The sequence below is a fragment of the Ambystoma mexicanum genome, chromosome 12 (assembly GCF_040938575.1).
Source record: "Ambystoma mexicanum isolate Mex_15411 chromosome 12, UKY_AmexF1_1, whole genome shotgun sequence".
Taxonomy (NCBI): domain Eukaryota; kingdom Metazoa; phylum Chordata; class Amphibia; order Caudata; family Ambystomatidae; genus Ambystoma; species Ambystoma mexicanum.
Window position 1 is genome coordinate 1,230,194,065 of NC_090936.1, and position 25,944 is coordinate 1,230,220,008.

The 25,944-nt window shown below is 49.3% G+C and overlaps 1 protein-coding gene across 2 annotated transcripts in view; it reads right to left on the reverse strand.

The window, feature by feature from the left end:
• Nucleotides 1–25,944, reverse strand: part of TXNRD1 (thioredoxin reductase 1) — a 419,225-nt gene that overhangs the window by 74,170 nt on the left and 319,111 nt on the right. The gene's annotated exons all lie outside the window — the stretch shown is intronic.

The following is a 25,944-nucleotide window of genomic DNA, read 5'->3' on the forward strand; positions in this document are numbered from 1 at the left end:
TCAGGCGGGGATATCCTTCCTAGGCAGGGGCTTCAATGCTCAATTATCAGGCGGGCTCTCCTTCCTAGGCAGGGGCTTCAATGCTCAGATATCAGGTGGGGCTTTCCTTCCTAGACAGGGGCTCAATGCTCAGATATCAGACGAGCTTTCCTTCCTAGGCAAGGGCTTCAATGCTCAGATATCAGGCGGGGATATCCTTCCAAGGCAGGGGCTTCAATGCTCAATTTTCAGGTGGGCTCTCCTTCCTAGACAGGGGCTTCAATGCTAAGATATCAGACAGGCTTTCCTTCCTAGGCAGGGCCTTCAATGCTCAGATATCAGGCAGGGCTTTCCTTCCTAGCCAGGGGCTTCAATGCTCAGATATCAGGCAGGCTTTCCTTCCTAGGCAGGGCCTTCAATGCTCAGATATCAGGCGGGGCTTTCCTTCCTAGGCAGGGGCTTCAATGCTCTGACAGGGCTTTCCTTCCTAGGCAGAGGATTCAATGCTCAGATAGTAGGTGGGGTTTTCCTTCCTAGGCAGGGGTTTCAATGCTCAGATATCAGGCAGGGATTTCCTTCCCAGGCAGGGGCTTCAATGCTCAGATATCAGGTGGGCTATCCTTCCTAGGCAGGGGCTTCAATGCTCAATTATCAGATGGACTCTCCTTCCTAGGCAGGGGCTTCAATGCTCAGATATCAGACGGGCTTTCCTTCCTAGGCAGGGGCTTCAATGCTCAGATATCAGGCGGGCTTCCTTCCTAGGCAGGGGCTTGAATGCTAAGATATCAGGCGGGGCTTTCTTTTCGAGGCAGGGGTTTCAGTGCTCGGATATCAGGGGGGGATATCCTTCCTAGGCAGGGGCTTCAATGCTCAATTATCAGATGGACTCTCCTTCCTAGGCAGGGGCTTCAATGCTCAGATATCAAGCAGGGCTTTCCTTCCTAGGCAGGGGCTTCAATGCTCAGATATCAGGTGGGCTTCCTTCCTAGGCAGGGGCTTCAATGCTAAGATATCAGGCGGGGCTTTCTTTTCGAGGCAGGGGTTTCAGTGCTCGGATATCAGGGGGGGATATCCTTCCTAGGCAGGGGCTTCAATGCTCAATTATCAGGCGGGCTCTCCTTCCTAGACAGGGGCTTCAATGCTCGGATATCAGACGGGGCTCTCCTTCCTAGGCAGGGGCTTCAATGCTCAGATATCAGGTGGGGCTTTCCTTCCTAGGCAGGGGCCTCAATGCTCAGATATCAAACGAGCTTTCCTTCCTAGGCAAGGGTTTCAATGCTCAGATATCAGGCAGGCTTTCCTTCCTAGGCAGGGGCTTCAATGCTCAGATACCAGGTGGGGCTTTTCTTCCTAGGCAGGGGCTTCAATGCTCTGACGGGGCTTTCCTTCCTAGGCAGGGGATTCAATGCTCAGATAGCAGGTGGGGCTTTCCTTCCTAGGCAGGGGCTTCAATGCTCAATTATCAGGCGGGCTCTTCTTCCTAGACAGGGGCTTCAATGCTCGGATATCAGACGGGGCTCTCCTTCCTAGGCAGGGGCTTCAATGCTCAGATATCAGGTGGGGCTTTCCTTCCTAGGCAGGGGCCTCAATGCTCAGATATCAGACGAGCTTTCCTTCCTAGGCAAGGGTTTCAATGCTCAGATATCAGGCAGGCGTTCCTTCCTAGGCAGGGGCTTCAATGCTCAGATATCAGGCAGGGTTTCCTTCCTTGGCAGGGTCTTCATTGCTCAGATATCAAACAGGGCTTTCCTTCCTAGGCAGGGGTTTCAATGCACAAATACCAGGTGGGGCTTTCCTTCCTAGGCAGGGGCTTCAATGGTCAGATATCAGGCAAGCTTTCCTTTCTTGGCAGGGGCTTCAATGCTCAGATATCCGGTGGGGCTTTCCTTCCTTGGCAGGGGCTTTAGTGCTCAGATATCAGGCAGGGATTTCCTTCCTAGGCAGGGGCTTCAATGCTCAGATATCAGGTGGGGCTTTCCTTCCTAGGCAGGGGCTTCAATGCTCAGATATCAGATTGGGTTTCCTTCCTAGGCAGGGGCTTCAATGCTCAGATATCAGGTGGGGCTTTCCTTCCTAAGCAGGGGCTTCAATGCTCAGATATCAGGCTTGCTTTCCTTCCATGGCAGGGGCTTCAATGCTCGGATATCAGATGGGGCTTTCCTCCCTAGGCAGGGGCTTCAATACTCAGATATCAGGTGAGGCTTTCCTACATGGGAAGGGGCTTCAATGCTCGGATATCAGGCAGGGTTTTCCTTCCTAGGCAGGGGCTTCAGTGCTCAGATATCAGACGGGGTGTTCCTTGCTGGGCAGGGTCTTCAATGCTCAGATATCAGGCGGGGCTTTCCTTCCTGGGCAGGGGCTTCAATTCTCAGATATCAGGTGGGGATTTCCTTCCTGAGCAGGGGTCTCAATGCTCAGATATCAGACGAGCTTTCCTTCCTAGGCAAGGGTTTCAATGCTCAGATATCAGGCAGGCTTTCCTTCCTAGGCAGGGGCTTCAATGCTCAGATACCAGGTGGGGCTTTTCTTCCTAGGCAGGGGCTTCAATGCTCTGACGGGGCTTTCCTTCCTAGGCAGGGGATTCAATGCTCAGATAGCAGGTGGGGCTTTCCTTCCTAGGCAGGGGCTTCAATGCTCAATTATCAGGCGGGCTCTTCTTCCTAGACAGGGGCTTCAATGCTCGGATATCAGACGGGGCTCTCCTTCCTAGGCAGGGGCTTCAATGCTCAGATATCAGGTGGGGCTTTCCTTCCTAGGCAGGGGCCTCAATGCTCAGATATCAGACGAGCTTTCCTTCCTAGGCAAGGGTTTCAATGCTCAGATATCAGGCAGGCGTTCCTTCCTAGGCAGGGGCTTCAATGCTCAGATATCAGGCAGGGTTTCCTTCCTTGGCAGGGTCTTCATTGCTCAGATATCAAACAGGGCTTTCCTTCCTAGGCAGGGGTTTCAATGCACAAATACCAGGTGGGGCTTTCCTTCCTAGGCAGGGGCTTCAATGGTCAGATATCAGGCAAGCTTTCCTTTCTTGGCAGGGGCTTCAATGCTCAGATATCCGGTGGGGCTTTCCTTCCTTGGCAGGGGCTTTAGTGCTCAGATATCAGGCAGGGATTTCCTTCCTAGGCAGGGGCTTCAATGCTCAGATATCAGGTGGGGCTTTCCTTCCTAGGCAGGGGCTTCAATGCTCAGATATCAGATTGGGTTTCCTTCCTAGGCAGGGGCTTCAATGCTCAGATATCAGGTGGGGCTTTCCTTCCTAAGCAGGGGCTTCAATGCTCAGATATCAGGCTTGCTTTCCTTCCATGGCAGGGGCTTCAATGCTCGGATATCAGATGGGGCTTTCCTCCCTAGGCAAGGGCTTCAATACTCAGATATCAGGTGAGGCTTTCCTACATGGGAAGGGGCTTCAATGCTCGGATATCAGGCAGGGTTTTCCTTCCTAGGCAGGGGCTTCAGTGCTCAGATATCAGACGGGGTGTTCCTTGCTGGGCAGGGTCTTCAATGCTCAGATATCAGGCGGGGTTTTCCTTCCTGGGCAGGGGCTTCAATTCTCAGATATCAGGTGGGGATTTCCTTCCTGAGCAGGGGTCTCAATGCTCAGATATCAGACGAGCTTTCCTTCCTAGGCAAGGGTTTCAATGCTCAGATATCAGGCAGGCTTTCCTTCCTAGGCAGGGGCTTCAATGCTCAGATACCAGGTGGGGCTTTTCTTCCTAGACAGGGGCTTCAATGCTCAGATATCAGGCAGGCTTTCCTTCCTTGGCAGGGGCTTCATTGCTTAGATATCAAACAGGACTTTTCTTCCTAGGCAGGGGCTTCAATGCACAAATACCAGGTGGGGCTTTCCTTCCTAGGCAGGGGCTTCAATGCTCAGATATCAGGCAAGCTTTCCTTCCTTGGCAAGGACTTCAATGCTCAGATATCCGGTGGGGCTTTCCTTCCTTGGCAGGGGCTTCAGTGCTCAGATATCAGGCGGGACTTTCCTTCCTAGGCAGGGGCTTCAATGCTCAGATATCAGGAGGGGCTGTCCTTCCTAGGCAGGGCCTTCAATGCTCAGATATCAGATGGTGGTTTCCTTCCTAGGCAGGGGCTCCAATGCTCAGATATCAGGCGGGGCTTTCCTTCCTAAGCAGGGGCTTCAATGCTCAGATATCAGGCGGGGCGTTCCTTCCAAGACAGGGGCTTCAATGCTCAGATATCAGGCAGGCTTTCCTTCCTAGGCAGGGGCTTCAGTGCTCAGATATCAGGCAGGGCTTTCCTTCCTAGGCAGGGGCTTCAATGCTCAGATATCAGGCAGGGCGTTCCTTCCTAGACAGGGGCTTCAGTGCTCAGATATCAGGCAGGGCGTTCCTTCCTAGGCAGGGGCTTCAATGCTCAGATATCAGGCGGGGCTTTCCTTCCTAGGCAGGGGCTTCAATGCTCAGATATCAGGCGGGCTTCCTTCCTTGGCAGGGGCTTCAAAGCTCAGATATCAGGCAGGCTTTCCTTCCTTGGCAGGGGCTTCAATGCTCAGATATCAGGCGTAGATTTCCTCCCTAGGCAGGGGCATCAATGCTTAGATATCAGGTGGGGTTTCCTTCATAGGCAGGGGCTTCAATGCTCAGATATCAGGCAGGGCTTTCCTTCCTAGAAAGGGGCTTCAATGCGCAGATATCAGGTGGGGCTTTCCTTCCTAGGCAGGGGCTTAAATGCTCAGATATCAGATGGGGGTTTCCTTCCTAGGCAGGGGCTTCAATGCTCAGATATCAGGCGGTGCTTTCCTTCCTAAGCAGGGGCTTCAATGCTCAGATATCAGGCGGGGCGTTCCTTCCAAGACAGGGGCTTCAATGCTCAGATATCAGGCAGGCTTTCCTTCCTAGGCAGGGGCTTCGGTGCTCAGATATCAGGCAGGGCTTTCCTTCCTAGGCAGGGGCTTCAATGCTCAGATATCAGGCAGGGCGTTCCTTCCTAGACAGGGGCTTCAGTGCTCAGATATCAGGCAGGGCGTTCCTTCCTAGGCAGGGGCTTCAATGCTCAGATATCAGACGGGGCTTTCCTTCCTAGGCAGGGGCTTCAATGCTCAGATATCAGGCGGGCTTCCTTCCTTGGCAGGGGCTTCAAAGCTCAGATATCAGGCGTAGATTTCCTCCCTAGGCAGGGGCATCAATGCTTAGATATCAGGTGGGGTTTCCTTCATAGGCAGGGGCTTCAATGCTCAGATATCAGGCAGGGCTTTCCTTCCTAGAAAGGGGCTTCAATGCGCAGATATCAGGTGGGGCTTTCCTTCCTAGGCAGGGGCTTCAATGCTCAGATATCAGGCGTAGATTTCCTCCCTAGGCAGGGGCATCAATGCTTAGATATCAGGTGGGGTTTCCTTCATAGGCAGGGGCTTCAATGCTCAGATATCAGGCAGGGCTTTCCTTCCTAGAAAGGGGCTTCAATGCGCAGATATCAGGTGGGGCTTTCCTTCCTAGGCAGGGGCTTAAATGCTCAGATATCAGGTGAGGCTTTCCTTCATGGGAAGGGGCTTCAATGCTCATATATCAGGCAGGGTTTTCCTTCCTGGGCAGGGGCTTCAATGCTCAGATATCAGGTGGGGATTTCTTTCCTGAGCAGGGGCTTCAATGCTCAGATATCAGGCGGGGCTTTCCTTCCTAGGCAGGTGCTTCAATGCTCAGATATCAGGTGGGGTGTTCCTTCCTGGGTAGGGGCTTCAGTGCTCAGATATCAGGCAGGGGTTTCCTTCCTAGGCAGGGGCTTCAATGCTCAGATATCAGGCATGGCTTTCCTTCCTAGGCAGGGGCTTCATTGCTCAGATATCAGGTGGGGCTTTCCTTCCTAGGCAGGGGCTTCAATGCTCAGATATCAGGCAGGGCTTTCCTTCCTAGGCAGGGGCTTCAATGCTCAGATATCAGGCAGGGCTTTCCTTCCTAGGCAGGGGCTTCAATGCACAGATATCAGGCATAGCTTTCCTCCCTAGGCAGGGGCTTCATTGCTCAGATATCAGGCGGGGCTTTCCTTCCTAGGCAGGGGCTTCAATGCTCAGATATCAGGCAGGGCTTTCCTTCCTAGGCAGGGGCTTCAATGCTCAGATATCAGGCAGCCTTTCCTTCCTTGGCAGGGGCTTCAATGCTCAGATACCAGGCGGGGCTTTCCTTCCTAGAAAGGGGCTTCAATACGCAGATATCAGGCGGGGCTTTCCTTCATGGAAAGGGGCTTCAATGCTCAGATATGAGGTGGGGCTTTCCTTCCTAGGCAGGCACTTCAGTGCTCAGATATCAGACGAGGATTTCCTTCCTGGGCAGGGGCTTCAATGCTCAGATATCAGGCAGGGATTTCCTTCCTGGGCAGGGGCTTCAATGCTCAGATATCAGGTGGGGATTTCCTTCCTGAGCAGGGGCTTCAATGCTCAGATATCAGGTGGGGCTTTCCTTCCTAGGCAGGTGCTTCAATGCTCAGATATCAGGTGCGGCGTTCCTTCCTGGGCAGGGGCGTCAATGCTCAGCTATCAGGCAGGCTTTCCTTCCTAGGCAAGCGCTTCAGTGCTCAGATATCAAGCGGGGCTTTCCTTCCTAGGCAGGGGCTTCAATGCTCAGATATCAGGCAGGTCATTCCTTCCTAGGCAGGGGCTTCAGTGCTCAGATATCAGGCGGGGCTTTCCTTCCTAGGCAGGGATTTCAATGCTTAGATATCAGGCGGGGCTTTCCTTCCTAGGGAGGGGATTCAATGCTCAGATATCAGGCAGGGCTTTCCTTCCTAGGCAGGGGCTTCAATGCTCAGATATCAGGTGGGGATTTCGTTCCTAGGCATGGGCTTCAGTGCTCAGATATCAGTTGGGGATTTCCTTCCTGGGCAGGGGCTTCAATGCTCAAATATCAGGCAGAGTTTTCCTTCTTAGGAAGGGCCCTCTAATCTCCCTGAGTGTGATTCTTTCAAGGGCTGTACATCCATCGCTTTTTCAAGCTTTCAGACTGCTAATGCATGCATGCGTGTTTGGGTGTTTACTAGTTCGGGGGCTAAGGGGACCCAAATTGGGGCGCAGTTTCTGGAGACTTCCTCATTTAAACTTCAGCATCTGAAGGTGTGCCGTATCATTTGTGGGGTAGTTCAACCAGTCCCAAGGTTCCCTTTGCATCCTGGTACTTTACAATGGAAAAGATAAACTACAAGTACCAGAATGCAGTAGGGTTACTGGACATAGACCTCTGTAAGACCCATACATCCCCCACAGCTCCCAGTGTTACCTCATGCTCTACAGACGGAGCCATTCATAAAAGATCCACGACAGAAGCCACTCCACCAACCAGAAGAACATGGAGGGCGAAGATAGAAATGGACTAAGATTCAGATGGCGACCAGGGAAGGAAAACATGAAACACATAGAAACAGAAAGAGATGCACTTTTGGTCAGGAGAAGTGCGAGAGCAGGGGAAGGTTGAAGGGCACTTGAAGGGGAGCTGAGCTGAGCTGGAGCAATCCCTGGGGGTCTTGCCCCCTGTGCTGCTAAATGAGCAAAACTCCAACACACTTTCTTTTAAAACAAACACAAATACTTGGATTGAATTTCCTTTCAGTACAAAGAACGATAAAGCAAACAATAATTGTGGAGAGGTCGGAGAGAACCAGGAAGCGCAGGAGCGGAGTGGAAATCATCCACAGGAGCGATTGGCCACGCTCATATGAATCACTCGCCTGCCAGTACCCTCTATCACACAAGGAATCCATCCCCTTCCACCTCATCTACAGACCACCTCACAGGAGTGACTCTTTCACTGCAGACATCTCCAAATACTCTACTGTGCCAAATTAGCACATTCAAATAATGCCACAGGCTGACAACCACACTCGAAGCACACTTTCAACCGCTTTCATGGACCTTAAGCAAATTGTGCTCTCCCCCCACTCACAACAAAAGCAACACCCTAGACTTAGTCTTCACATCATCCCCCGTGCCTCACATGTGCAGACCCAATGTCACTCGACTGGTCTGATCATGCCGCCATCCCATTATCAGTCATCCACTTGACTAAGGCTCACAAAGGTCAGGCTTTACGCCCCCCACTCAATGCCGCTCATTCCAAACCTCCCCGGTCAATGGGCTAGAAGCAAAGCTCACTGACTTCCCTCCGCAACTCTGATATGAAACTGGAGGACACTCATGCCGCCCTGAAATCCAGCCGGGCTAAGACCAAACCATCCACCCCATGGTACAACCCCCGAGCTAGCCTCCAACAAACGCTCAATCAGAGCCCTAAAGAAACAGTGGTGCAAAAACCATAACTCGGAAGACCTCGCCATCCTCAAATCTCTGAGCGCCAACCATAGGATTCTGATTAACGAGGTCAACGCTGTTTGCTACTCCATAACCATTGTGGCAGCCTCTAACAGGAGCAACGCCCTCTTTGAAGTAGTAAATCATTGCACCAAACCCTCACCCAACACCGAGGTATCAGCAACTCAGGAAAAATGCAATGGAATGAACACATTTTTCATTAAAAAAAGACAAAATCTGAGACCATCGAATCAACCTCTCACAGCATCAGTATCACCTGCACCCCAACACGCACACTGCCCTTCTGGATCCAATTCTCTCATCTCTTTCCCCAAGATCTCCTAAAAATGATGGCCTCCCTCAAATCTACTTCTAACTCTGACTATATAATTCTGGCCTCCATCATTAAACAATTGGCAGGCCCGGCGTCAGTGCGCTTCTCATCATCACCAATGCCTCCCTCTCAGAAGGATCATTCCCGGACACCCTCAAAACCTGTCTGATATGAACTCTTATGAAAAAAACAACCTTAGATCCAGATGACCGAGCCAACTACTGGCCCATCACACACTTCCTTTTTATCAGCAAAACCTTGGAAAAAGTAGTTGCTACACAACTTCTTGCCAAAAATCGAACAACCCCACCTCCTAAATGACTATCAGTCAGGGATCCGCCCCGAGTGTAGCATCGAGACAGCCACCATCCAGGTGGTGGATGATACCCTCCAAATCATTGATAAGGGCCACTCATGCCTCCTCATCCTCCTTGACCTCTAGGCTGCATTCGACACCGTCGACCACCGCATCCTTCTCTCCCTCCCTGTTGACAGGATGGGATTCTCTGGCACTGCCCTGAATTGGTTTACCACCTACCTCTCAGGCAGACACTGGGCTGTCCAGATGACCTTGTTGCGCTCTAACCAACTCCAGGTCTCCTGCAGAGACCCCCAAGGCTGCACCCTCTCACCAATCGTTTTTAACCTTTGCATGGAACCTTGGGGCACTCTCCTCAAAGAACCCAATATAGCCATCCGCCAATACATGACCGATACCCAGGTGTACATCATTTGTCTTCACAATTACCTAGCCATTATCCTGTTCTGGATGTTGACTGCCTACCTCAAACCAAACCCATCCAAGACTGTATTCATCCTCGTTGGTGCGCCCGCTAAAAAACGTGTCCAACAATGGCTCAATGATATGCGCTCAGAAGGATTTGATCCACAACTCTCAGACTCAGCAAAATCCTTAGGCTTCTCCATTGACAGCAGCCTGTCCTTCCATAAACACATAGCCAAGAAGGCCCAAACAGCCTGGCTCAGAATGTCTACCCTTAGAAAGATCAAACCCTTCTCGCACATCATTGAGGGAAAAGCTCTCCTGACGGGGCTCCCAGATGTTCACCTGGCTCTCCTAAAAGCAGTCAACCTTGCAGCAACATGTCATGTTATGAGTGCACGGAAATTTGACTGAATTACCCCCATCCTAGGCAAACTACATTGGCTTCCGCTCCAATCCAAGATTCTGTTCAAGACTGCATGTATCATTTACAAAGCAGTCACGAGTAGCACACTAGCGTACCTGGCGGCTAAACTTCACATATCGGGCGGCACGTGCTCCTCGTGCAGCAAATCAACCAACCGACTTGAATCACAACTTTTCCGCAAAGAGAGGCCCTGCAAACTATCCTTCCCTTGTCATGCACTTATCCTCTGGAAGACGATCCTGCTGTTGGCTCGGAATGCCCCCACAATTCTCCAACTTCGCAAATGTCTCCAAACATGACTCTTTCAACAACATCTGACCAAGGACTAATTCCAATGGACGCACATACCAATGCACAGACCTCACAGTACTGCACTACTGTTAAAAGATGCCAGCCTAAATGCAGGCTACCCACACTCTGTACAGCGCTCTGCTGCTCTCGAGCTGAGTCTGCACTTTAAACAATAAAAACAAAACAAGAAGAAGACATCCACAGTCAGGCTGCCCATCACCCTCAGAACTCACCCACACACAATTGCATATAAAGCACACAGAAGTAAGTAGACTTGTAGGCAAGGAAAGACACTACAACTTGGCTTGGGTTTAACTCAGGCCGCAGTTGGGTGAATGTAGCGCTTCTAGCCGTCTGAGCCACACCGCTTTACTTCTTTATCGCTTCTCCCACCCCGGTCCTACTGCTGCGGCCCCAGATGCTGCTCCAATCTCCCAGAACCTGACTCGTAAATTAATTGTGAATACAGTATTTTCAACGCATGTTTAAGTATGTTTAAATGATACGCTTCGCTCACTTTTTCACTGATACATCTAATGGTGTCCATATCAATCTTTACACTCAAGCATGCTCTACAGTGAGAAAGTATATTCAGGTCATTGTAATTGTACTTATCTTGCTGAAGAGCAGGAAAAGAAGAGGCGGAGTTGAGAGCAGGAAGTGACTCATAGGTGTGGACAGGAAGGACAGTGAACTACAGAAGAGACTGTTTTTAGAGGGAAATGTAGTTCAGAAAAAGAAAGAAAATGAGAAGTTAAAGGTTAAAGGTTAATTTTCAGTTATAGCTGCTGAAGAGTAGATTAAAGAAGTTGAAGCATAATGCTCGCCTCCGGTCTTGACATAGAATCTGCCATTGTGTGTGGCCATCAAAGAACGAACCAAAATGCTAGTTCCGACAGTTATCAATTGAGAGGTATCATAATATCCTGTTTTTATTTAATGCTTCACGCCAGGTCCCTCTGTTTCTGAGAGCCAGAGGTCGAAGTGGGCAGGAACTCAAGGGTACGAATTTCATCTCGTTTTTGGCAAAATCAGCCATCGTTCCCTTACTTATTGTTGGCTGAGAACCGCTCCTGCACCAGCACGTTGAGCTATCTTGCAGTTATGATATGATATGGCATTTGTAACACGCCTATACACAAGTGTTTCAAGGCGCGACGAGGCGGGGGGGATCAAAGGGAGACAGACAACGATCCTACTAGGCCAGGTGTCATTCAGATCACGCAAGTGCAAGGGTAGGGGGACTGGGAAAAGTGCAATGGAAGGGGAGAGGGGAAGTGCAGTACATGGTTAGTAGAATACAAGATAAATAATAGGGCCAGCTGGTGGCAATTGCAAGGAAAGTGTGGTACATGGTTAATAGAATACGAGATAAATAATAGGGCCAGCTGGTGGCAAGTGCAAAGGTAAGTGCCGGGAGAAGAGGCTGTAGGATACAGAGACAGTCCCGTGGTGCATGTAGGCAGTGCAAGGAAGAGTGGCTGGGCCAGGACATGAGATCGGTGAGTGAGTGGCCCAGTTGCAGATTCAGTGCATGTTCAGTGATTTTAGCAGGGGAGAGAGGGAGAGAAAGCGGAGGCAAAGAGGAAGGTTGCTTATTTCAGTAGCCTTCTTGGGACATGAAGCCCATTCTTGAGCCCCCTCATAGCTCTGCTCCTGTATTTATCGGCGATTCTCTTTTGCAGTCAAGCAACTGATTACTGTGGAATTGCTGCAAGCACAGCTGTGCGTGTAGGTAACATGTGGGTGGGACCGGTGGCTTTAGTCTATAGCATGTCACTTAAGAAGTGGGTTTGGTGGGTGATTACAGGGGAGGGTGCATACATCTGCATTCTGCGGGGTGCAATGACTGAAAGTAGTGGGGGTTATTTTAGGGGCATAGCATAGGTATGGAGTAGGTGAGGAGCATGGGAGAAGGGGGCGGGTCAGCCAAGAACATAGCTGCACTACTTCTTTTTGTACACTTCGACCCTTGCTGACAGCTTTAATTATACGTGTTAGATCTCATTGATTAAATTCAGAAGTAAAAAGGGCCGAGTCGGCCGCCCTGGAATTCAAACTTGCAAATATCAGGTTGTCCCCATGTCTGAGGCGAGTGATTAACTTCCTGAGCTATCCACCTGCAGAAGAAGGCAACATCTCACCATCCGCTCTGAAAAGACGACCAACACATCGCTACTTGCTGACACCTCACTACCTGATAGTGGCTGAGGCACACTGTGCCCCCCTCCAGCCCACTCACAGCACTATGCCAAACACCCCATAACATATAGACTGATCCGTACCACCACCTGCACAGAAATGCTCATCAGGAATCTGTCACCAGGCATCAGCAAATAATGGCCCGTCCCTATCGTACCCTTTATTCAGAGTTACTTTTAGACATCTGTTTTCTTTTGTACCTTCACATGTGACCTCATAGGTCTGGCCGTGGAAGTTTGGATTCACTGAAGCCTTTGAGCCAGGACTTGATGAAGGCCAATGTAGCAGACAAACATTGAGGTGGTGATGGCCGCCACTGATGTCGCCAGTTCTGGATATGGCAGGCAAAGAAAGGCCAGATTAAGGATCACTGCTCCATGTTAAGTGGTCTGCCCAAGGCTGCTTCTGTGGGTTTTTACTTTACCCTGTACTGGAAGGGGCTCTTGACACACAAGGAATAGAGGCAGGTTTCAGAATGTTAGAGCTAGTTCCCATTGTTAGAGGATCAGGTGAATAATAACATCATGGCCCTTATTTGTAGTTTATCAATACTTTGATGATAACCTCAGTTTGGTAAGGGTGAAAATACCCCAATGCTGCTGTCAAGCACTCAAGACCCCTACCTTTCACTTACTCACTGGACTACTAGTGTGCAGAACAGAATGCTGGCAGTTCCTTTGTAAACAATGGGTCGGAAGAGGGCCTTAAACACTGTTACAAGGCCTTGTACTGCTTCCTGCCCAACATTCTGCATGACAGCACACTGCCTTCCTTATCCACCGATCGACCTTTGGACCATCACTCCAAACAGTGGCATACCCAAGGACTGCTACCCCTATATTCTGATTGGCCACTCCAGGTGCCCCCTCCCATTATCCTGAACTATCATCCTTCTGTGTGGGTACACTCATACTTCATGCCACCCCTGCATAAGTCAGTGCCCCACTTGGGCCACCCCAGTCAAAAGCGTCTGGACATGCCACTGACTCAAGGTTGAAAGCAACTTCTTCAAGCAGCTGTAGTCAGCTGAGTCGTGAAGGCAAGTCCATGAACGCTCACACCAGAGAGAATACAACCTGCTCGGGAAGAAAGGCCCAAGTCGATCTTGTAAGGATGACAAGTTTTAATCTCATGCGCAGATGAGAGCAACAGCAAATAACTGCTGCTAAGAATGTTCTGCCAAAAAGAGTTAAAAGCAGAAACTTTTAAAGGTACAGAGCGTCATAAGGACGCAACAACATCCAGTAAAAACCTGCGCGGCTGATTGGATGGACCCTTTACATGTTCCACCTTTACCCATAAAGGATGCTGGTCTATTGGTGCCAGTCCAGTCCGACCATCTTCCATCACGTGGGTGCTGCGGGGCTCATCTTCTTCTCACGTCGAAGGTCAGAAAACAAATGAATTATACTCCTACCATACAACTATTTTATCACTCACACTGTGCACTTGGCAGGCCTTAAGACGGACATGAAGGAGCTTCTGGGGCCCTCAAACTTTACCACACATATTTCACTCACGCCCCACCATGCCATCTGGTGCCAAGTCTCCATCCACGCAATACAAATCACACGATTGTCGCTTCAACGATGCGCCCTATCCGTTCTCGTTGAACATCTCAGGACTTCTTACTTTGGGATTGCTGGTCAAAGGGCTCCTGGTGCCATGGAATTCAGGGGTCTTAAGTTTTAGTCAGTTATATGGGCTATAACTCATGATCGCCTGGAGATGGGCCGGGTCATGCTTTGGCCAGTGTGAGATAACATGAATACCAGGCGCTGGTCTGTGATCGCGGCCTTGTAGGGCACATTCCTCTCAAACTTCTTTGCCACACTGTCAGAACAATGAATAGGCGTTGTGGCAGTTGGGGGTGTGGGCTGTCCTCATGGGAGCTCGGGCATGGCTGGGGATTTCTGTGATCTCATGAATTTGGGCCTCGTGCATGCAAGTCCGTATTTACCGCGCAGGCCTTCCCTTATACCTATGGTTACTAATATCTACGTAAAATAGCCACACTGCTTGCGCCTTATGCTTTACAATGTGGATAGACCATGTTTGGTTATACTGGAGTTGGGTCCTGCTAAACGGGAAGGCGTCCCTCTCACCTTTCTCCCCCATGGCCCATCATAGTGGTTCAAATGCATCTCGCCTCACTCTAAAGCACCTAGGGGGGTGGGACGGGGCTGCCCCCTTCCCAACAGTCTTACCAGTCCAATCTCACTGCATATGTGCCTAACCCAGAAGTCTTCAAGGCTACGTTATATTGGCCTTTCGGGCTTCTATGGCACTGGTGCCATCATTATACGCCCTCAGCTTCGTCTCGGGTCCATTACTACCTTCACCCCCCGCGGTTACATAACGTCTTAAATTTCATTCAGCCTAAAAAACATCCTCCCTCCACACCCATTGCTTTAATAATGTGAGTTATTTTTAATTTATTTAAGTGATCGGGGCTGCCATGGCTTGAAACTCTGCCAATATCCTCCATCTAACGACCAGATGCGGAGGTGCCTCTCCCCGCCATCTGGCCTCGCCAGAGGTTGCATGCCCTGTTCTTTTAGGTTCTCCCAGAAGGAAGCACTCTGACATAAACTGTAAGTCTCTCTATGGAAGAGAAGCCGCGCCCTCCGCGTGATCAATTCAGTGAGCGGTAAATACAGGACTTCACCCAAAGCAAGAATCTATTGTTAGAACCTTCATAGACCCAAGAGCCCCGGGCAACTTCCTGATGCAATGAAACAACGCGTGAAGTCAGTTTCAGGTGGCAACTCCCCTTGGCAAGCGGCCACGTGAAGAGGGGCCACGCCCCACCTTCCCACTTCCGGAGCATCCGAGCAGGCCGGAAGATGCTTCCTTGTTTGTTTTTAAATGGTTACACACGCCTTGAAAATGGAAAGTCCCAAACGCGTAGCGTAGACTCCCGGATGTGCCATCGCCCACAGAGAGCACCACACTCCTCACCGGGAGTGTCATCAGAGTTTAGGAACCTACTAAAAGAGCAGGAAACACTACAACATCCCTGAAGATATGGGCTGTACCAGGAGAACATCAAACGAGACGCTCAGAATGGAGAGACTGCAGGCCGTGGAAGGCAAAGCCGACAGTGTTGCTTTGTCTGTGGGCATAGGAAAGGCATTCTGCAAGAACTGCCACAGTGGTACTCCCTGTTGTTAGGCAGAAACCTGTGCAGTTCCCTTAGGGACCACTGCAAAAGGTTTAAGACTACAGGTGTTAGCAGTAAAACCACTTGGTAGCAGTCTGTACCACCCAGATTTACCTGGTAGCTGTGGCTGAGCAGTCAGACTTCCCTCAAGAAGAGTTAGGCAGTATGCAAAGTATACTCAATAGGTACTCAGATACAATAATACAAGCAGACACTGACCAGAGCTTTGGTATCAAAGTATATAATTATTTATTTATAAACACACAGTTGAAACACTCCAGCACTCTTATTGTAAAATATTCTAAACACAGTTACTATTATGATATATACACCCCTTTTGCCCTTATTAGAAAACCACAGTAAGACACCACTTATCTTCATAAAGAGGTGAGCGCTTAACTAGATTGCACTCTACTAAGGTTGTGAAAAAGGGAGGGAAAAAGACAGAATATGCAGGGTTACACCACTCTACGATCCAGGAACACTATTAGCAAGGCAGAGAGAAAAAAGTCACTGGTGAGCCAAAATCCAAAGGCTGGGCCCACTCTTAGAGAGAGCAGAGCACAAATGCGCCCAAGATCACACAGTTACACTAGGCTTAGAAAGTCTTGCAGAGGGTTCAGGAAAGAGCTTAGAGAGGCTTAGAAAAGTTTAGCCAAGGTGTCCCAGGCTAACCCAGGTTCGAAAGCCGGGGGCTAAATCTATCCCGTACAGTCGGTTGCAAGGGAAGCCAGGCGGGACACGGTACCTTAAGTTGGAAGGATCCTCCAGTGGTGGCAGTTGTTCCTGGTAGTGGTTGCAAGTCGCGTCACCGTCCAGGTTAAGAGAAGATCTCGATGTGGAGGAAAGATGCGGGTCGTTGCACTACCAGGGCAGAAACCAGCCGCAGAGTTTTCCGGTAAAAGGTGGTACCTTTGTCTCGCAGTCGTGGTAAAACGTGGTATCCCGGTTGCCGGGGTGCTTAGCACGGGCAAGGCGGCCACGAGATACATCGGGAAAGCGAAAAGACGGTGAAACTGGTTATCCCCACCAGTCAAAGGAAGAAGACTCTCCGGCGGGAGATCTCCTCTGTCATTGGGAAAAGTGGTGAGACGGTCCAGCAGGGCTCCACCGGTTGTGGTGTCGTGGCAGGTCGGCTCAGCTTCTCCCTCGTCGGATTCTTAGGTCCTGTGACGACTTCTGAAGTTCCAGTCCCCAAAGCCCTGCTTTTATGCAGCAAACCCCCATTCACTCAGCCTAGCTGTCACTTAAACATGCTAAGTGGTGAGCCGGCCGGCTCACCACTTGGGCCAATCAGGACGGAGTGCGACTTGAGTTGCCTAGGCAACTCAGTCCAGGGTGCCTAAATTCCCCTCCACCCCTCCTAAGTACCCCAGACATAGTGGCACCACTTTGCAGGGCTTCTGTGGAGAAGCCCGCCAAAAAGTGGAACAAAGGGCTCGACTTGGGTTGGAGTAACAGAAGAGAACACAAACGCCATTTTAGAATCAAGTTTTGGCAAAAAATACCAACCGGAGAATTAATATTAATTAAATAAACCGGCGGTATGTTCGAGGCTACCTTAAATAATTAAATAAAGATAGTAGCCTAAAACAATGGGAAATCCCATAGGAAAATATTTGCGGTTGAATATAAAAAGTAGTATCCACTGCCACCAGCCAAAACTCGATCAGGGGGGACGAAGAGGTGCCCCCTCGACTAACAGACCCTGGGGCAATCGAATTGCCCCAGCCAGTACGTCCACAATATGATGGTTTGTACTGGTTCTGTTCAGAATTTAAGACTAGTAAAGTCAATGGTGACTTTACATGCCCTGGGAGACAGTAGTCAGTCCCAGGGTATGGAGTCTATACTGGGGGGTCACTATGACACCCCTGTGTTACTGCACTGAGGGTGCTGTGTAACACACATCACAAAAACACATGAGACCCTATGGAGTAAAAGAACCCATAGCCCACTAAACACATCTAGATTCAAAGAAACACACTCAAATCATGCCCAAGAGTGAGGGTAAAAGAGTCTCACTCTTGGCAGGAGAAAAAAATAAACCCTAAAAATCCAGCAAAGCTTCTGGGGGACTCACTAGGTTAGGAAATTCAGCCTAAACAGAGAATTCTCCCTAACACATGTCCCTAAGATGCCAACTGCTGGGCACCTGGGCAGATGATAGTAGTGCCTGGAAAATACCCGCAGTGCTTTAAGTGGGGTAAGAAATTGAGGGGGGTTATCGTTTGGGGGCATGGCTTTCACTGTGGGCGTGGCCTAAAAGTGCACACATCATAGTAAGGTGTGCAAACAAATATATTAATGTATGTGCGCATGTATATGTTTGTGTGCGTACTACTACGGTTTGTGTACTTTTCAAGCCACCTTTTATAAACATAGACATTTGTAAAATGTTTCTATGTTTCTAAAAGATGGCTTGATATGTAAACAATTCAAGGCATCTTTTATAAAGTGCTGATGATGGAAAAAAAACCAAGGTGGATTTGTCCGTCGACAAAGCTTTATAAAAGATGCCTTGAATTGTGTACGTTTCAAGCCGTCTTTTATAAACATAGAAATATTTCTACGTTTATAAAAGATGGCTTGAAAGGTACACAGTTGAAGGCATCTTTTATAAAGCCTTGCCAAAGGAGAAAGGCGCCTCGGGCTCTGTGATCTCTGCTCTGAGCACAAAGATCACAGAGCCCGAGGGTCTTTCACCCTCTGCGAGCCCGCGGCCTCTGTGATCTAATCTGCATATTAGATCACGGAGCCCGCGAGGGCCAGTGACCTGGGGAGGGCAAACAAAGGGACAGTAACTTCCTCTGATGAGCCTGATGAGGGGTCATCAGAGGAAGCTACACTGACTGACAGAATTGCCGCCAGCCTCAGCGTCGCTGTGCCTGGCTGCCAATTCTGTCAGCCTGCCCGACATAATGGCGGCGCATCTCCCGTTGCGGCTGCGGCGACATAATGCGTCCTGCCAATGTTGTGTGGGACTGGCGGGGCCTTGCTCCAGCCCACTAAAAGCACTGAATACCTGTCTAATGCCTAAATAAAGGCCAGGCCAGAAAGGTTGGTTGGCCGGAAAGGTTGGCTTTTTTATTTTACCAGGAATTCATTGCAGAGAACAGATGTGAGGGCACACTTTAGAGGACCCAAACAATATTGAATACAGACCAAAATCGTGCTACCGGCACACATTGTTTGGCCCCCCCAGCTGCACAGGCGCCCTTATTATTCAAGCCAATCAAATCCACTGTTGCCACCTCTTGCATGCATACCGCAGGTGAATACTAATGAGGACAAAAACACTACAAGTCCCAGAATGCAAACGGTTATTGGCTGAAAACTAGAAGTACTTCAAGGCTGGCCAGTTTGCAGCTTTGATGGCCTTTCTGATGCAGAGCAACATGTGTTCGATCCCCGTGTCCGCGCTTAGAAACCTCTGGGTATTAAGGGAGTTATAAATAACCAATTATAACTACAATTACAATTACTTACCAAGTATTTCCTCTACAAAATCTGGTGTTGTGACAAAATAAGCATACCTACATATTTAGTACACCGCAAAATGAGTACCAGAAATTGAGAAATGTGAACGTGTTTTATGCTCGGTATTGAAGTAAATGTGTAAAGTAACACAGTGAGTACACACATGTAAAGTACTAATAGGCGCGTGTAGACGAGATGTGTTACATGTGAACATTGTAACCTCAAGAGCCTCCTCTGACACTGCTGAAAAGGGCACATGTGAACATTGTAACCCCAAGAGCCTCCTCTGACACTGCTGAAAAGGGCACATGTGAACATCGTAACCTCAAGTGCCTCCTCTGACACTGCTGAAAAGGGCACATGTGAACATCGTAACCCCAAGAGCCTCCTCTGACACTGCTGAAAAGGGCACATGTGAACATTGTAACCCCAAGAGCCTCCTCTGACACTGCTGAAAAGGGCACATGTGAACATTGTAACCTCAAGAGCCTCCTCTGACACTGCTGAAAAGGGCACATGTGAACATTGTAACCCCAAGAGACTCCTCTGACACTGCTGAAAAGGGCACATGTGAACATTGTAACCCCAAGAGCCTCCTCTGACACTGCTGAAAAGGGCACATGTGAACATCGTAACCTCAAGTGCCTCCTCTGACACTGCTGAAAAGGGCACATGTGAACATCGTAACCCCAAGTGCCTCCTCTGACACTGCTGAAAAGGGCACATGTGAACATTTTAACCCCAAGAGCCTCCTCTGACACTGTTGAAAAGGGCACATGTGAACATGGTAACCTCCAGAGCCTCCTCTGACACTGCTGAAAAGGGCACATGTGAACATTTTAACCCCAAGAGCCTCCTCTGACACTGCTGAAAAGGGCACATGTGAACATTTTAACCCCAAGAGCCTCCTCTGACACTGCTGAAAAGGGCACATGTGAACATTGTAACCTCAAGAGCCTCCTCTGACACTGCTGAAAAGGGCACATGTGAACATTGTAACCTCAAGAGCCTCCTCTGACACTGCTGAAAAGGGCACATGTGAACATTGTAACCCCAAGAGCTTCCTCTGACACTGCTGAAAAGGGCACATGTGAACATTGTAACCTCAAGAGCCTCCTCTGACACTGCTGAAAAGGGCACATGTGAACATTTTAAACCCAAGAGCCTCCTCTGACACTGCTGAAAAGGGCACATGTGAACATTGTAACCTCAAGAGCCTCCTCTGACACTGCTGAAAAGGGCACATGTGAACATTGTAACCTCAAGAGCATCCTCTGACACTGCTGAAAAGGGCACATGTGAACATTGTAACCCCAAGAGCCTCCTCTGACACTGCTGAAAAGGGCACATGTGAACATTGTAACCCCAAGAGCCTCCTCTGACACTGCTGAAAAGGGCACATGTGAACATCGTAACCTCAAGAGCCTCCTCTGACACTGCTGAAAAGGGCACATGTGAACATCGTAACCTCAAGAGCCTCCTGTGACACTGCTGAAAAGGGCACATGTGAACATCGTAACCCCAAGAGCCTCCTGTGACACTGCTGAAAGTGACATCAATGGACTTGCCATGTTCTCTTAGTACAGGCGTGCCTCCCCCAACCGACTATCGTATTTTCTGGATGCAAGACACCAGCAGTGAAACTTAAAGGAATAAAACATACCGAGATACTTTGGTGACGACACAAAGACTGAGATTGCAGCAATCACTCCCACTTAGCCTGCAAGCCTGAGTCCAGGTAACCCGAGCGAGGGCTGGCGGGCCGTTACTGGCCATGTACGCCCTCCTAAACTGGGGTGATTGCTCATCGCAACCAGGGTTTCATCCAGGGTACAAAAAGGTGTATTTCTTTTTTTTCAGGAGACAGGCTCTGTGCGTATTGCTGAAACCCATTCTCCCATAATAAAAACAAGCTCACTACACTATAGTCAATGGAAATGGGACTTTTCTATTTCTATGGTGGCAGTGGCCGGGCAGGAGCGCCTGAACTTGAGCTCAAAGCTCCGGTCCAGCAGGTAAGTGGGAAGAGAGGGCGGGGTGGGGGAACAGTGGGGGGTGTCTTGGAGGGGTGAGGAGGATGGGGTCTGGGGAGGCAACAGGGAGAGGCTTCCTGTTGCCTCCCCACATTCAATATGGCAGCACCCAGGGACTGGGCTTGAGTGGCTGGAAAATGTTGGCAGTACAGTGTGTGTTCTCGCCCGCATTTCCAGCCACCTCATTGGCTGAGCGCCCTTCCCTGTGTGTGAATTTGCAATAACTCCTTTACTGAAATCTACCATAAGCAAAGAATGAATGAAAGAGTTAAGCGTCAACAGACAGAAGCACTCCACCTACGTGGCCCCAGGTGGCCGTGATAGTAATTCGATGTCTAGACCGGCGGCGAGCATTATGCTTCATCTTCAGATTTATTCCCGCCTCCAGCAGTTTCAACAAAAACAAACTTTATAACTTCCCACATGGGCCAGGGCACGAACCCCTGATCAGACAGCAGGTAAGCATGCACCAACATGTGTTTACTCCCTCTGTCCCCACAGGCCATCCCCAACTCTGGTCCCCCGTGATGTTCTGTTGTGGCCCCCTTCTCGCATACAGGAGTTGTCTGTTTTGCTTGATTCTTCAAACCTGCTTCCCCATCTCCTTCCAATCCTCTCCTCCCCTCCGCCCCCCTAAATCCTACCTCTGCAGGAGTCTGTCCTGATACATTCTGGTTTCACCATCAACGCCTTTTGCCAATGCTTGGATTTGACTTTAATGGACTTCATTGACTCACGGAGTGTCACCCTCTCCCACCTCTTGTTCTGGACTCCCCCTGCATCGTGTACTCATGGTGGCCCTGAATTATGCTGTTCCCATCTTCATCTTGTATCCCTGGCTTACAACATTATGTGTTACTACTGACTTCTGCAATTGTATTCACTCTCCCCTCTTGCTTCTCCGCTCTTTTTGAGTGCTTACTCTCTGTTCTCTCCTCATATCCCTTCTCCTATCTCCTCCCCTCCTCCCCTTACTTTCTTCTATGCATTTACTCTATCAGAATTGTCCTTGACCTAGTATGATAGCAACTTTGTTTGTCTCCTCCCCCTCCCTGATTTCTCCCCTCGCCCCCTCCAGCAGTATCTGAAATGTCGTCAGGCCTAGTATGATAGTCGCTTGTTTTGTTCCTCCCTTCCTTTTCTGCACCCCTCTCCCTCACCGATAGTCACCCGTCTGTTTCCATTTCCTTCCCACTCTTCCCCCTCCGCTCCTCCTTATCTATGTCTTCGCTCTTGTACTCTCTGAAACGTCGTCAGCCGAGTACGATAGTTCATTTCACATTCTTATTGTTCATGGCCTGTAAGAATGTCATTGTATTTTCCCTTGTCCCCTCCCTTGCCTTGAAGTGCTTTGAAAGACATTGTGTATAGGCGCTATATAAATAAACAATCATATCATATCATGGGAAAATACATCATTTTTTTCTTTTTCAGCAAAAAACTACATTTCCCTTAGTTCCAGTCCATCTGCAGTTGCATGTGCCCTGAGCACGTGACCATAGTCCTTCCTGTCATCTCCCTCTTCTTTCCTGCTCTCCAAGCAGATGTCACGTTTTTGTTAGCTGAACCGAGCAGTACTTTAGAAATGTATTTGATGTTTGACATAAGACGCGTGCTGCGATTGTAAAGCAGAGCGCGTGCATTACTGTATTTACCAATAATTTATCGGATCATCAATTTGGCTTACAGGCACGACCCCCACTCTCGGAGAGGCAGGGCCGAGACTCCCAAATTGGTGCACTCGCAACACTGACGCGAGAGGAGGAGCAGAAACCCCACCTATGGGTTCCCTCCGATAGAAGCATTGAGCAACGCCGAATAGTACGTACCGGAGGGGGGTCGCGAAGGAGGTGAATGATTTTATATATACGCGCAAAGCAAAGCAGACAATTATTCCCACAGGGAGAGGTCGCAGAAGGCAAAAAGGTACGAGATACCTCCTCTGAGACAAACAGCAGAACTAAGGCTGGAAGACTCCCAGCTCTAAGAGTGTGCACTGATATCTGCACAGCAGCGAAAAGATTTGGGTGCAGCCACACACTAAAGGCACAGTGAGGAAGTGGACGTGCCACTGGACCTGATTGTAGGTACATAAGGCACTAAAGACAGCACAGATAATGGCAGACTTCGAATAGAGTCAGGAGGAGCAGGCTGAAGACCTACCCAGGGGATGATAATATGGGAAATGAGGGGCAGGAGCCCATGGAGACCCCACGATCCTCACAAGAAGAGGACTATAGATGAGACGAAGACGAATCGCAACCCCGCCTAAGAAAAGGCTAAGGAAGCTTAACAACACAGAGGACGAAAATGAGATCGCGGATATGGTCGAACCAGAAGATATCCAAAACCCCAAGTCCTCAGACTGGCTACCGTCACCGAGAGTCACGAAATACATGACTCACAGACTTGGAAAACCCCTTGAAAGAGAGGCAAGACAGAGGATGCAAGCAGAATGCCCAAAACTAGAACTGCCAGGAAAAGAAGCCGAGGTGCCAGAACTCAAACCAAAGATGATGGCGTTCGTGTCAAAAACCTCCAGAGACCCCAGGAAAGGGATATATAGGTCCTGGAAGAGTTGCCAGGGGAAGGTCCTGGACATTGCAGGACCGCTGGCTAAGATTATGGACCTGGCAGAAGGAGCCCGGGATACCGGGGAAGATGTGGACCAGACATCTTTGCTAACTGGGCACAAAGAGCAGTATGCCTCCTAGTCAATGCAAACTGCGCCATATCATCAGAGCACAGAAAGGGCCTCCTCCTCAAGAACGACCCCATGTTAGGAGACCCAGCCTCTTGTGAGGCGGTTAAAGGGGCACAAGGACTCCTGCTCAGGGAGACGTTCGGGAAGGAAATGGGGAGGTTTGTTGGTGCTTACACCTCCCTAGAGAAGGCTCAGGCATCTATAAGAAAGATATTCCCAGGCAGAGTTTTTGCCGGAACCGGTCGGTATCGAGGCCGAGCGACCGGTCGTTAGCAAGCCACAAGAAGGCCTCAAAACAACAGGGCCCATTGCTGGGAGAATAAGCAGCAAGGTGCTTTCTTCCCCATGAGAGGGCGTTTCCCGAGAGGAAGGGGAGGAAGAGGACAGGGAAGAAGACAGAGTTTCCGCACAGGTGAGACATACCCCGTATCTGCCAGTGGGGGGAGAACACTACCTTTCTGGGAGAACTAGTGCGCACTTTCCAGCGACGCCTGGGTTTTGCAGACAGTCAAAGGGCTGCAACTAGAATGTATACAGATACCCATTCAGACCCAACCCTTCCTCCCCGACCAATGCACACAGTGCAGGTAGAGAAAAAGACCTTGCAAACGGAACTGCGAAAAACAGCACAGAAGAGGGCTATAAAGCCCTACAGCACACCTCCAAGATTTATAAGAAACATGTTCCTGGTGCACAGGAAAGACAAAGTAAGTGTCATGTCTCACAGTGAAAGACCACCAAAAATGAAATACGCTAGTCACGAGTTCAGAGGTAGATGTACAATTTTAATAGGCAGATAGCTATTTGGCTCCCAACACCTCACAGTATGTACCAGCAGACACTGTGAGGGGAGAGAGTGCTGGACATTACAAAGATATCAACATATATACTCTTTTCCCCAATCCCGGTTACATTGTCCAGCCCCTATTCAAGTTTACAATTCACTAGTGTTCATACCCAGTTAACATTGCTAATACAGAATCAAATAATTATTACATTGTTTAATGTTTTTCTTAAACACTCAACATGTTTTCCGCACACAAAATACAATGGTAACATCTGTTTTTCGATCTTAAAGTAAGTCCAGTTTCAAGAAACAAACAAAAAGGATTTCTGCAAAGGCACACGGTTTCAGCTGCTCAGCATTCTGTTCACTGTTTGCATGAGGATGATGCTATTGGTACAGACAACATCTAAATTACTGTTAAATTCAACTCTAGTTTAGCTCCAAGGTTTCTTAGTTCAGGACAAACAATCCACACTCAGCCGCCACAACATGTTTATCTGCGTTGACACAGTGCAAAGTTCATTTTCCCCTGGTGCAGCTGAAAACACAAAGTTTAACATGAGGCAAAAACAGGAGTTAAACAAAATGGTGGGTTATTCTAAAATGGCGGCGTAGTCAGCTTTTATTCAGGTTCATTCGGATGTGGTTTTCAGTGCAATGTGAATGTGCGTAGGCCAATGTTCAATATCAAGCGGTATTTTGCGAAATATGGTGTTACAACAGGAGGCGCTGGTCCCTTTGGCACCGTTGGAGCTGGGTTGGCATTGCCTACATTGCTCCTTCCAGCATGGCAGGCGGTAACTCCTGCAGCATTCCAGCCATGCTGTCCAAGGCTCGACCTGTGACTCCGCCCCCGTTGCCAGGGACGGCATATCAGACATCTCGAACCACATTTCAGCGCGTTGCTTCTCTTCATACATCAACGCTCCGTGAGTTTGCATCTAGATCTACCTAATCCTGTCTCTGTTTATCTGTGTGTCTATCCTCTATTAACTAGCTGCCTCCTATTTCAGGATCTCCCTTTCACCCGAGCCCCGATCCCAAGCCATGCTCGAACTTAGTCTCCATCTGTATGAATCTACAAGAAAGGTCTTATCCTGGTATATTGTTAGAACCAGCCTACCTGTGTTTCATACTTTAATAACTACACTTGTGATCTTACCCTCTCTTTATAATCCCAACATTCAGCCCTTTTTCGGAGTTGCTACAGCAACGCGTGACGCCATCTTCTCTCCCGCATGTGCGCTCGCGTTCAGTCACTCATCCCATGGCAGTGCAGTCTCTCAGGAGAATCGCCCGCGAGCCGGCGGTAAGACTCTCTCTCTTTACTACTTTGTGCAAGTTAGTACTATTACATGTCCACACCGCAAAAAGGAGTTTCACTGTTGTCTTCTTTCTGCTGTACTTGAGCAGAACGAACCTTCTTGGACTACTCGCTCATCTACAATCCTTTCACAATATTATTAATTATGGATTCCTTTCCGTCAGATTCCATTATTCTTTCTTTGAGTCTTTCTAACTTTGAACACTTCCCACTAATATTCTGCTCTTTCCTTTACCATTCTCTGATAG